Below are 12,476 nucleotides of genomic sequence, written 5' to 3' on the forward strand. Positions count from 1 at the left end.
TGGACAGTGGTCGTAGGTGCGAAGCATTTTCCGCACCTGCGTGGTCGCATGCGCGGTGAGGGTTTCGCAGAAGCGCACCCGCAGGTGCGGGATTTTGAGCGCAGGTGCGAAGTTGGGGGAAACCAAATGGTTTTCGCAGAAGCGGAAAATGCACCGTATAAGCGATTTCGTAGATGCGAATTGGGGGTCGCATGTGCGAAAATCCTGGACAGAATGTTAAAAATAGAGTCCGAGATTTTTGTCATTTTTGACATTTCCAACACGGGTTAAGGCAATTTTTGAGCGAGAAATCATGGGAAATCTTGAGGTAAGTCACTTGTGATCATTGTTAATCAATAATATTGGATTATCATTGAGTATTTCGACTAGATTACATGTTTTTGCGGTGAAATTAGAGGATTCGGGCCTAGGAATTTCAAAATAAGAATTTGAGATTTTGAGGTCGAGTTGAGGTCGGATTTTGGTAAAATTGGTATGGTTAGACTCGTGGTTGAATGGGCTTTCGGATTTTGTAACTTTTTCGGGTTTCAAAATGTGGGCCCCACGGGCGATTTTTGGGTGAAATTTCAAATTTTGTTGGAAAATTAGTATTTTAGTATGGAATCAATTCCTATAATTTATATTGACTGGATCGAATTATTTGTGGCTAGATTCAAGGTATTTGGAGGCCGATTCGTGAGGCAAAGGCATTGCAGAATAAAGAATTACACGGTTTGAGGTAAGTAACAGTTCTAAATTTGGTTCTGAAGGTATGAAACCCCAGATTATGTGATCAGTTTTGAGGTGACGCACATGCTAGGTGACAGGCGTGTGGGCGTGCACTGTAGGAATTGTGACTTGGTCAAATTCCATGGAACTGTGTAATTGAATAATCTGTTGTTATCTGTACATTCCCCAAATAGTAGAAAAATTGAACCACAAATCATGTTCAGATTATGTGTTGGCACTATAAGGACCCACAGAGGTCATGTACATGTTGAATTATCTGCTAAATTGTTGTTTTGTACTCACTCACAATTTACTTATTTATTTTATCTTAGTCTCTATTGTTCCTTGTTGATACATTATATCATTTCTGTTGGGGTTGATTTTTTTGATTATTGAGAGCCCGGGAGACTGGAGAGATTTATGACTAAGTGAGGCCGAGGGCCTGATGGTGAGATATTATACTATAGCACGTGAGTTGTCCGTGCGAATCCAGATATTATACTATAGCACGTGAGTTGTCCGTACAGATCCAGATATTATACTATAGCATGTGAGTTGTCCCTGTAGCACGTGAGTTGTCCGTGCAGATCCAGATATTGATACTATAGCACATGAGTTGTCCGTGCAGATTATAGCGCTTGGGCTGAAGGAGCCCCTCCGGAGTCTGTACCCCCCCAGTGAGCGTACGTACCTACTGAGTGCGAGTGTTGAGTGATGAGTGAGTGGAATGGCTGAGTGACTGTGGTCCGGAGAGGATGCACTTGATTTCATTCTTATTGTACTACATCTGTCCTATATCACTGTCTTGGAAATTTCTTAGAGATATTATCTCCTGTCTCAGTTGAACTTGATATGAAATTACTGTTTGGGCCTTAATTGTTAAACTTGCAAGCATGCCTACTTTATTATGTTGGAAATTACTGTAATTGGACTTAGTTGTGAAGCTTGTCACTACTTTCATTTCTTTATTTATTATTGTTACTTACTGAGTTGGTTGTACCCATACTACACCATGCATTTCGTGTGCAGATCCAGGTGCTTCCGGACACAGTGGGTGTTGATTCCTTCGCACAGTTGATTTTCCGGAGATTTTGAGGTAGCTCTCGTGTTTCGCAGACCTTGTCTCTCCTTCCCTATCTTCTTGTTTATTGTATTTGGTCTCAGACTATTATAGACCTTGCTTTCCGGACTTGTGAAGTATAGATATTTATGTACTCTGTGACATCCCGATAGTTGGGAAATTCTGCGTTATGTTTTGGGTTTTTTACCTCGTTTATAAGAACTTTTGCTATTAAATCTATTTTAATTCATTCTTGTTAAAGGTGTTGGAAATTATTTGTGAGAAGTTAGCTTGCCTAGTACCACGTTAGGCGCCATCATGTCAGGTTAGGATTTTGGGTCGTGACAGATGAAAAATGCATTCAAAAAGAATTAAAGGGAATATGATTCGCCACCTCCGATACTTTCAGGTGAGGAAATTTGGGAGAGGGTCCAGAACTTCAGTAAAGTTACTGAGGCTCCACCTTCTAGATTCCCCGGATATGGTGTTACTCATAGTTGGATGAAACAGAGTATATTTTGGGAGTTGTCTTATTGGAAGGATAATCTTCTCCGGCACAACCTTGATGTCATGCATATTGAGAAGAATTATTTTGACAATTTGTTCAACACAGTGATGGATGTTAAAGGTAAGACAAAAAATAACCTGAAGGCTAGAATGGACTTACAAAAATATTGCAGGCGACCTGAATTATACTTGCAGATAGCAAACAATGGTAAGGTGTTCAAGCCCAAAGCAAGTTACACATTTACTTTGGAGGAAAGACGGCTAATTTGTGATTGGGTTACGAAATTGAAGATGCCTGAGGGTTATGTGTCGAATCTAGGAAAGAAAGTAGATATGGAGGTAGGGAAGTTTTTCCATTTGAAAAGTCATGACTGTCATGTTTTCATGGAGACCTTAGTGCCTATTGCATTATGTGGTTTGCCTAAAAGAATCTGGAAACCCATCACAGAGATTAGTTTGTTTTTCAAAGACATGTGTTCTACCACCTTAAGGGAAGAAAAACTACTTCGGATGGATCAGAACATTTGTGTAACTTCTAGTAAGATGGAAAAAATATTTCCATGTAGTTTCTTTGATGTGATGGAACACCTTCCAATCCACCTTGTACACGAGGAACAACTTGGAGGGCATGTTCAATGCAGATGGATGTATCCCTTTGAGAGGTAATATTATAAGTTTGATGTAATATTCTTTTTTATTTGAATGTTCTTGGCTAACATGACACTATGTAGGACAATTGGCAAATGCAAACAATTTGTTAAGCAGAGGAATAGGATTGAAGGATCTATATGCGAAGCCTATCTTGCAAAGGAAACTGCACATTTTTGTTCTTATTATTTTGAGAATAACGTGTCATGTTATAGGAATAGGCCCAATAGGCACATTGTCAAATGTGTGAATGATCCATTATATCCACTAATGTCCATATTCAATCAACCAGACTGATGTTCTAAGGATGTTAGAAAGAGAAGTTTGAGTGATATTTTCACGACCCAAACTCCCTCCGTATAACGTCGTGACGGCACCTAGTCTCTACGACTAGGTAAGCCTAACAAATTATGGAAATATAACAAAAATGAAAGTAAAACTTGGCAACTAACAGCATTGGATAGCTAAATAACTAATAACAATGCCGCTCGGCATGTGCAATAACCAATACTCTATAATACACAGTCTTCCCAAAACCCGAAACATCGTAAGTCACAAGTTACAGAAGGAAACTAGTATCTCTATACACCAGAGTCTAAAAAAAGAAGTACGGAAGGTAAGTGACATATGAGAGAATAAAGGGGGACTTCGAGGTCTGTGGACACGGCAGATGTACCTTGAAGTCTCCGTACAACAGCAAGCACTCTCAGCAAGTAGCGGGACTCATAAGGAACACCTGGATCTGCACATAAAAGTATGTGCAGAAGAGTAGTATGAGTACACCACAACGGTACCCAGTAAGTGCCAAGCCTAACCTCGGTAGAGTAGTGACGAGGTCAGGTCAAACCCGCTGGTATATAATAAATAAAGCAGAAAAATATAACAGTATAATAAGAGACTGAAATTTAACAAAAATAAAATAAAGTGATATAACAATGCAACACATAGGGATAAACAGCAGGGAATCTCCTAAGATATCATCTCGTAGTCCCAAACTAAATATGTAGGGAGAAGTCCCGAGGCATCGCCTCGTAGTCTCAAAATTAAATATAGAGGGAGAAATCCCGAGGAACCGCCTCGTAGTCTCAAAAGTAAATGTGTAGGGAGAACTTCCGAGGAACCGCCTCGCAGTCTCAAAAGTAAATATACAGGGAGAACTCCCGAGGAACCGCCTCGTAGTCTCAAAAATAAATATGCAGGGAGAACTCCCGAGGAACCGCCGCGTAGTCTCAAAAGTAAATGTGCAGGTAGAACTCCCGAGGAACCACCTCGTAGTCTCAAAAGTAAATATGCATAAATATGCAGGGAGAACTCCCGAGGTACTGCCTCGTAGTCTCAAAAGTAAATGTGCAGGGAGAACTCCCGAGGAACCGCCTCGTAGTCTCAAAAGTAAATATGCAGGGAGAACTCCCGAGATACCGCCTCGTAGTCTCAAAAGTAAACACACAGCTCAACCGATAAATACCATAGTTAACAGCAAGAATTCTACAGTTAAGACTGATAAAGAACAAAGAAAAACAGAAAATCAACTAGGCATGCTTCACAAAGTTCAAATAAGCAGTTAAAGCACGTAGACATGCGATATTAGGCTAATCAGGATAACTACGCATGTTGGAATAGCTCAATTAAGTATGAAAACAAACTAATACTCGTTTAAACGGTATAACTCAAATTAAAGGAAAACCATGTTATTACTCAGTAAAATAAATCGGGTTTTTCAACAAATAGCCCGTGTACGTTCTCGTCGCCTCAAGTACACGGCGCTCACATATCACAACAGTACCAAATCCTAAGGGGATTTCCCCCACAAAAGGTTAGACAAGCCACTTACCTCGAACCAAGCTCAATCAATCGGTAACAATGCATTTTCCACGAATATCCGACTCCGAATGGCCCAAATCTAGCCAAAAGCAATTATATATCATAAATACAACTATAATAGACTAATATAATTAATGAAATCAAGACTTTAACAAAAATTCTAAAATCCATCCTAAAAAGTCGACCCGGGCCCACATCTCGGAATCAGGCAAAAATCACAAAATGTGAAATACCATTCACTCACTAGTCCGACCATACCAAATTTATCAAAATCCGACCTCGAATGACCACTCAAAACCCAAAATCAAACTCTTCAAATCTCTAGACTCAAACTCCGAAATTCCACCTTAAATACACACTAACTAGGTGGAAAAATAAATGGTGAAGCAAGATTATAGATCAAAAATAAGCACAAGGGACTTACCTCAAGATATCCCTCAAAAATGCTCTCAAGGAATCGCCAAACCCGAGCTCAAAATGTCAAAAAAGAGCAAAAATTGTGAACCCTTGCATTTAAGTGTTCTGCCCAGAAATTTCGCACCTGCGGACCTCTAGTCGCACCTGCGGCGCCGCACCTGCGGAATTTCCATCGCAGGTGCAAAAATGACTTAAAGGGACTGGGTCTGCATCTGCGAGCAATGGGCCGCACCTGCCCGCCCGCTCCTGCGGAATTTTTCCGCTTCTGCGATCCCTCACGCCCTGGCCCTCTTCCGCTTCTGCGCTCAATCTTCCGCATCTGCGGATATGCAGATGCGGTTATACCTCTGCATCTGCGATCCCTGGCCTCTTTCTTCAAAACCGCACCTGCGTCCATTGGCTCGCACCTACGGTCAATGTTGCGCAGGTGCGATCACACCAGGTGCAGCAGCTTCAGTTATCCTTCCAAAACCAAATTTGATATGTTAACTATCCGAAATCAACCCGAGGCCTCCCGGACCTCAACCAACATACCAACTTGTCATAAATGACTTAGTCGAGCCCTCAAATCACATCAAACAACGCTAAATACACGAATCACCCTCCAATTCAAACTTAATGAACTTTGAAACTTCAAACTTCTACAACCGACGCCGAAACCTATCAAATCACGTCCGATTGACCCCAAATTTTGCACACAAGTCATATTCGACATTATGGATCTACTCCAACTTTCGGAATCAGATTCCGACACCGATATCAAAAAGTCCACTACCGGTCAAAATTTCCAAAAAATCGACTTTCGCCATTTCAAGCCTAAATCAGCTACCGACCTCCAAAACACAATCCGGACACGCTCCTAAATCCAAAATCACCCAACGGAGCTAGTGGAACCAACGGAACTCCATTCCAAAGTCGTCTTCACACAGTTTCGACTACGGTCAAAATCCTATGACTTAAACTTCCGTTTTAGGGACTAAGTGTCCCAACCCACTCCGAAACCAAAAATAAGATCTCCCGGCAAGTCACATAAGCAGAAAAGATACAGGGAAAGCAGTTAATAGGGGATCGGAGCTATTACTCTCAAAATGACTGGCCGGGTCATTACATCCCCCCCTTAAAACAATCGTTCATCCTCGAACGAGCATAAAGACATACCTGAAGTGGTGAAAAGATGAGGATAACGGCCGTGCATATCCTGCTCGGTCTCCCAGGTCGCCTTCTCGACCGGCTAACCCCTCCACTGAACCTTTATAGAAGCAATGTTCTTTGACCTCAGCTTTCGAACCTGCCTGTCCAGAATAGTCATTGGCTCCTCAACATAAGATAGATCTTTGTCCAACTGGATTGAGCTGAAATCTAACACATGAGCCAGATCGCCGTGATACTTCCGGATCGTAGAAACATGGAATAATGGATGGACCCCTGGAAGACTGGGAGGCAAGGCAAGCTCAAAAGCAACCTCCCCAACTCGCCGCAACATCTCAAATGGGCTGATAAACCTTGGGCTCAACTTGCCCTTCTTCTCGAACCTCATAACGCCCTTCATAGGCGAAACCCAGAGCAAGACCCGCTCTCCAACCATGAATGCAACATCGCGAACCTTCCAATCCGCATAACTCTTCTGTCTGGACTGGTCTATGCGAAGTCGATCCTGAATCACCTTCACCTTATCCAGGGCATCCTGAACTAAATCTATACCGAGTAATCTAGCCTTGCCCAGCTCGAACCAACCCACTGGAGACCGACACTGCCTACCATACAAAGCCTCATACGGTGCCATCTGAATGCTCGACTGATAACTGTTGTTGTAGGCAAATTCCGCAAGTGGCAAGAACTAATCCCAAGCACCCCCAAAATCTATCACACAAGCACGGAGCATATCCTCTAGTATCTGAATAGTGCGCTCAGACTGTCCGTCCGTCTGAGGGTGAAATGTTATGCTCAACTCAATCCGAGTACCCAACTCCTACTGTACAGCCCTCCAGAACCGTGATGTAAACTGCGTACCCCGATCAGAGATGAGAGATATTGGTACGCCATGAAGCCTGACAATCTCGCGGATATAAATTCGAGCCAACTGCTCAGAAGAATAGGTAGTCATCACAGGAATGAAATGAGCTGACTTGGTCAGCCTATCCATAATCACCCAAACTGTGTCAAACTTCCACTGAGTCCGTGGGAGTCCAACAATGAAATCCATAGTGATCCACTCCCATTTTCACTCTGGAATCTCTATCTTCTAAAGCAATCCACTTGGTCATTGATGCTCATACTTAACCGGAGTTCGAGTTGTAGCTGCTGTCCAAGGTATGTATAACATCTTCTTAATTGTTCCTAAGGTTAATCTTGTGTTGGTTGTGTTGTTTGAGTGAGAAACCATAAGATAGCACTTGAAAGAACGTGGGATGTAGTTGTCTTTGGTTGGACTGTTTTGTGGCTAAATAGATGGTTTGTGGTGGCTGGAAATTGTAAGAAATAATTTGATAATGATGTGGCTTCTGTTGTTAAGCTTTTCTAGGTGTTAATTAAGTTTATTGAAGAAGAAAAGATGAAAAACAAGTGATTGACGATAAAAATTAAGGTACTAGACGTATGAGGCTGATTTGGAAGGCATTTTGTGGATGTTTTGGACTAGAAATAATATAGTACATATAAGTATGATGTTCTGAAGGTTATAAACTAATTTATGGAATAAGATTTGGATTCAATTTATATCTTGTTATGAGTAAAAACGAGCTTGCCGCTCAATTTGGTTATTAAGATAATCGGAGAAACTCATATTGGATTATATTGTTGTTGTTACTATTGTTGATTATAGTTGTTGTTGGGCTGTTGATGACCCTTAGTGGTCTTTGGGATGTATTAAAAATAGGGGAGTTGCTGTCCGATTTTTCTTAAGCCATATGACTAGCCAAATACGATGGTATGACATTATATGCTAACGACAATATCATTTCATTTGTTGTAGATGAAAGAAGTTATGTTGAGCTTGGTTGAGTAATAAGGAAGAGATCATACTGGTATGTTAAGGCTATCCCTTCTTTCCTTTTGGCATGATCCAAATGATACAAACGAAACGAGCATATACGCAACTTTCATAAATGACTCTATTCATAGAAATACTAGGGATGTCTATATTCTTGATTCCACATGTGAATTATTATTATATCCTCCAATTTTTCTTAAGCCATATGACTAGCCAAATACGATGGTATGACATTATATGTTAACGACAATATCATTTCACTTCTTTTAGATGAAAGAAGTTATGTTGAGCTTGGTTGAGTAATAAGGAAGAGATCATACTGGTATGTTAAGGCTATCCCTTATTTCCTTTTGGCATGATCCAAATGATACAAATAAAACGAGCAAATACACAACTTTCATAAATAACTCTATTCATAGAAATACTAGGGATGTCTATATTCTTGATTCCCCATGTGAATTATTATTATATCCTCTGTTCATGGGTCTCAGAAAAATACGTATTTGATAAAATTTGTCCGAAAGGCTTATTGATTTTATGATATTCGAGAAATCTTATTAACGTATTTCTTATGCATTTATATATGTACATTGACCCATGACCAGAAGGCGTTATATACATATATATTATATGTATATGGGATATGGGAAAAGGTTAAGGCGTTATATACACACCACCACCGGATCAGCTGGTATATGTTGATGATTTTGCCCACAGTGGCCGAGATGATACGATGGGATGCCCTTAGAGGCTTGATGATGTTATGTACACATATACTTATGCATGGTATGGCATTTATACGCACATGCATGATATTATAAATTTTCATGATTCACAGAGCTATTCATAATTTCAGGTTGAGTTCTTTACTCTATGTTTCTTTCATGTCTTTTACATACTACTATCATGCCTTACATACTCGGTACTTTATTTGTACTGCATCCCTTTTGCCTGGGGACGCTGCGTTTCATGCTCGCAGGTCCCGATAGACAGGTCGAGAGTCCTCCAAATAGGCTACAGCTCAGTGGAAGGTGTTGGTGCGCTCCACTTGCTCCGGAGTTGCTTGTTTGGTCAGTATGATTTAGACGTGTATTGTTTGGTATGGCGGGGCTCTGTCCCTACCTTTATGATATTTATGTACTCGTAGAGGCTTGTAGACATATGTCATATATAAGGATACTGGTATGGCCTTATAGGCCAGTACGTCATATATATAAGTTGGTATTTCACGCTGTATTCTACTTATCTCACGGCAGCCTCTCCGGCTCAGTTATCTATGATAGTATGATACGAAAAGATACGTCATGTTGGTACTCGGTTGAGTAAGGTACCGGGTGCCCGTCGTAGCCCATCGCTTTGGGTCGTGACACCGAGCCACAAACTCCACTATGTCCTTCTTCATCCTCCTCCACCAGTAATGCTGCCTCAAGTCCTGGTACATCTTCGCGGCACCCGGATGAATGGAGTACCGTGAGCTGTGAGCCTCCTGGAGAATCAACTCCCGCAACCCATATACATTGGGCACACATAGCCTTCCCTACATCCTCAATTCACCATCATCTCCAATAGTGACCTCCTTAGCATCACCATGTTAAACCGTGTCCTTAAGGACAAGGAGATGGGGGTCATCATACTGACGCTCCCTGATACGATCATAAAGAGAAGACCGAGAGACCACACAAGCCAATACTCGACTCGTCTAAAAAATATCCAATTTCAAAATGGCTGGCTAAGGCCTGAACATCCAATGCCAATGGCCTCTCTGCTGCTGGTAGATATGCTAAACTCCCCAAACTCTCTGCCCGACGACTCAAAGCATCGGCCACCACATTGGCCCTCCCCGGATGGTACAAAAGAGTGATATCATAGTCATTAAGTATCTCCAACCACCTCTGCTGACACAAGTTAAGATCCTTTTGTTTGAACAGATGCAGCAAACTCCGGTGATCGGTGTAAATCTCACAAGGGACATCGTACAAATAGTGCCGCCAAATCTTCAAGGCATGAACAATAGCTGCTAATTCAAGGTCATGGACAGGATCATTCTTTTCATGCACCTTCAGCTGTCTGGACGCGTAGGCAATCACCCTACCGTCCTGTATCAACACCACACCGAGACCAATCCGCGATGCATCACAATATACAGTATAAGACCCCAAACCTGTAGGCAATACCAATACTGGGGCTGTAGTCAAAGCTGTCTTGAGCTTCTGAAAGCTCTCCTCACACTCCTCTGTCCAACTGAATGGAGAACCCTTCTGGGTCAGCCTGGTCATGGGTGCTGCAATATATGAGAATCACTCTACAAAATGACGGTAATACCCCGCCAAATCAAGAAAACTTCGGATCTCCGTAGCTGATGACGGTCTAGGCCAACACTGCACTGCTTCAATCTTTTTCAAATCCACCTGGATCCCATCACTCGATACTACATGACATAAGAATGCCATTGAGTCTAGCCAAAACTCACACTTTGAAAATTTCGCATAAAACTTCTTTTCTCTCAAGGTCTGAAGCACAGTCATCAGGTACTGCTCGTGATCCTCCCGAGTCCGGGAGTACACTAGAATGTCGTCAATAAACACAACGACGAATGAGTCAAGATAGGGCTGGAACATATTGTGCATCAAGTGTATTAAAGTTGTTCGGGCATTGGTCAGCCCAAATGACATCACAAGGAACTCGTAGTGATCATACCGAGTCCTAAAAGCAGTCTTCGAGATATTTGGCTCCTGAATCTTCAACTAATGATAGCCGGAACGTAAATCAATCTTGGAAAATACCCTGGCACCTTATAGCTGATCAAATAAATCATCAATACGAGATAATAGATACATATTCTTCACTGTAACTTTGTTCAACTGGCAGTAATCAATACACATCCGCATAGAACCATCCTTCTTCTTTACAAATAAGACACGAGCACCCCAAGGTGACACACTGGGCTGAATGAAGCCCTTATCAAGCAACTCCTGTAACTGCTCCTTGAACTCCTTCAATTCAGGAGGAGCCATACGATATGGAGGAATAGAGATGGGCTGAGTGCCCGGCAACAAATCAATGCCAAAATCAATATCTCTGTCGGACGACATGCTCGGAAGATCAGCTGGAAACACATCTGGAAAGTCCCTCACTACTGGAACTGACTCAAATGTAGGGGTATCAATACTGACATCTCTCACATAAGCTAGATACGCGTCACACCCCTTCTCAACCATTCATTGAGTTTTAAGAAATGAAATAACTCTGCTGGGAGTATACTCTAAGGTACCTCTCTACTCTAATCACGGTAAACCTAGCATAGCCAGCGTCACGGTCTTAGCGTGACAATCAAGAATAGCAAAATGGGGCGACAACCAGTCCATGCCCAATATAATATCAAAGTCTACCATATTGAGTAATAATAAATCAACTCTGGTCTCAAAATCACTAAGAGCAACCAAACATGAGTGGCACACACTGTCCACAATAAGAGAATCTCCCACAGGAGTAGACACATAAATAGGGGAACTCAAAGAATCCCTAGATACGCCTAAATACGGGGCAAAATAAGAGGACACATAGGAATATGTAGAGCCTGGGTCAAATAATACCGACGCATCTCTATGACAGACCAGAACAATACCAGTAATGACAGAGTCAGAAGCAACTGCCTCTGTACGAGCCGAAAAAGCATAATATCTGGCATGGCCTCCCCCTCTAGGGCGACCTCGACCTCCCCGACCTCCACCTTGAGCTGGCTGAGTAGGTGGGGCAGTAGCTGGTGCTGGAATCATAGCCTGAGGACCTGGTAGAGCACGTTGTGGCTGAGAAGTCTGTGGATGTGTACCTCTCCTAAGTCTGGGGAAATCCCTCACCATATAGCGGGTGCCGCCACACTCAAAACAACCCCTCGGAGGGCGTGGCTGCTGTGATTGACTCGGGCTAGGTCTGTTGGACTGGCTACTAAAAGCACCTAGAGCAGGAGGCACACTAGATACTGGCGGTGCATAATAAGGCTCCTAGGGCCTAGAAGGGACCAGAATACCACTGGCTGCTGGAAGAGCTGAATGAACGGGGCAACTCCCATAACCCCTACCATGGCGAGCTGCTGAGGGATGAGCACCAGAATAAGAACTAGTCTCTCGAGACCTCTTGGCCTCTCTCTCATCTCTATCCCGGGCAAGCATGCCCTCCAATCTCCGGGCGATACTCATAACCTGCTGATAAGAAATATCCATCTCCAACTCTCTGACCATACTAATCCGTATACTGGGGTGGAGTCCCTCAATAAACCGTCAAACCCTCTCTCGGACTATGGCAACCAAGGCTGGTGCATGTCGGGCC

This window comes from Nicotiana tomentosiformis, chromosome 1 (genome assembly GCF_000390325.3).
Source record: "Nicotiana tomentosiformis chromosome 1, ASM39032v3, whole genome shotgun sequence".
Taxonomy (NCBI): Eukaryota; Viridiplantae; Streptophyta; class Magnoliopsida; order Solanales; family Solanaceae; genus Nicotiana; species Nicotiana tomentosiformis.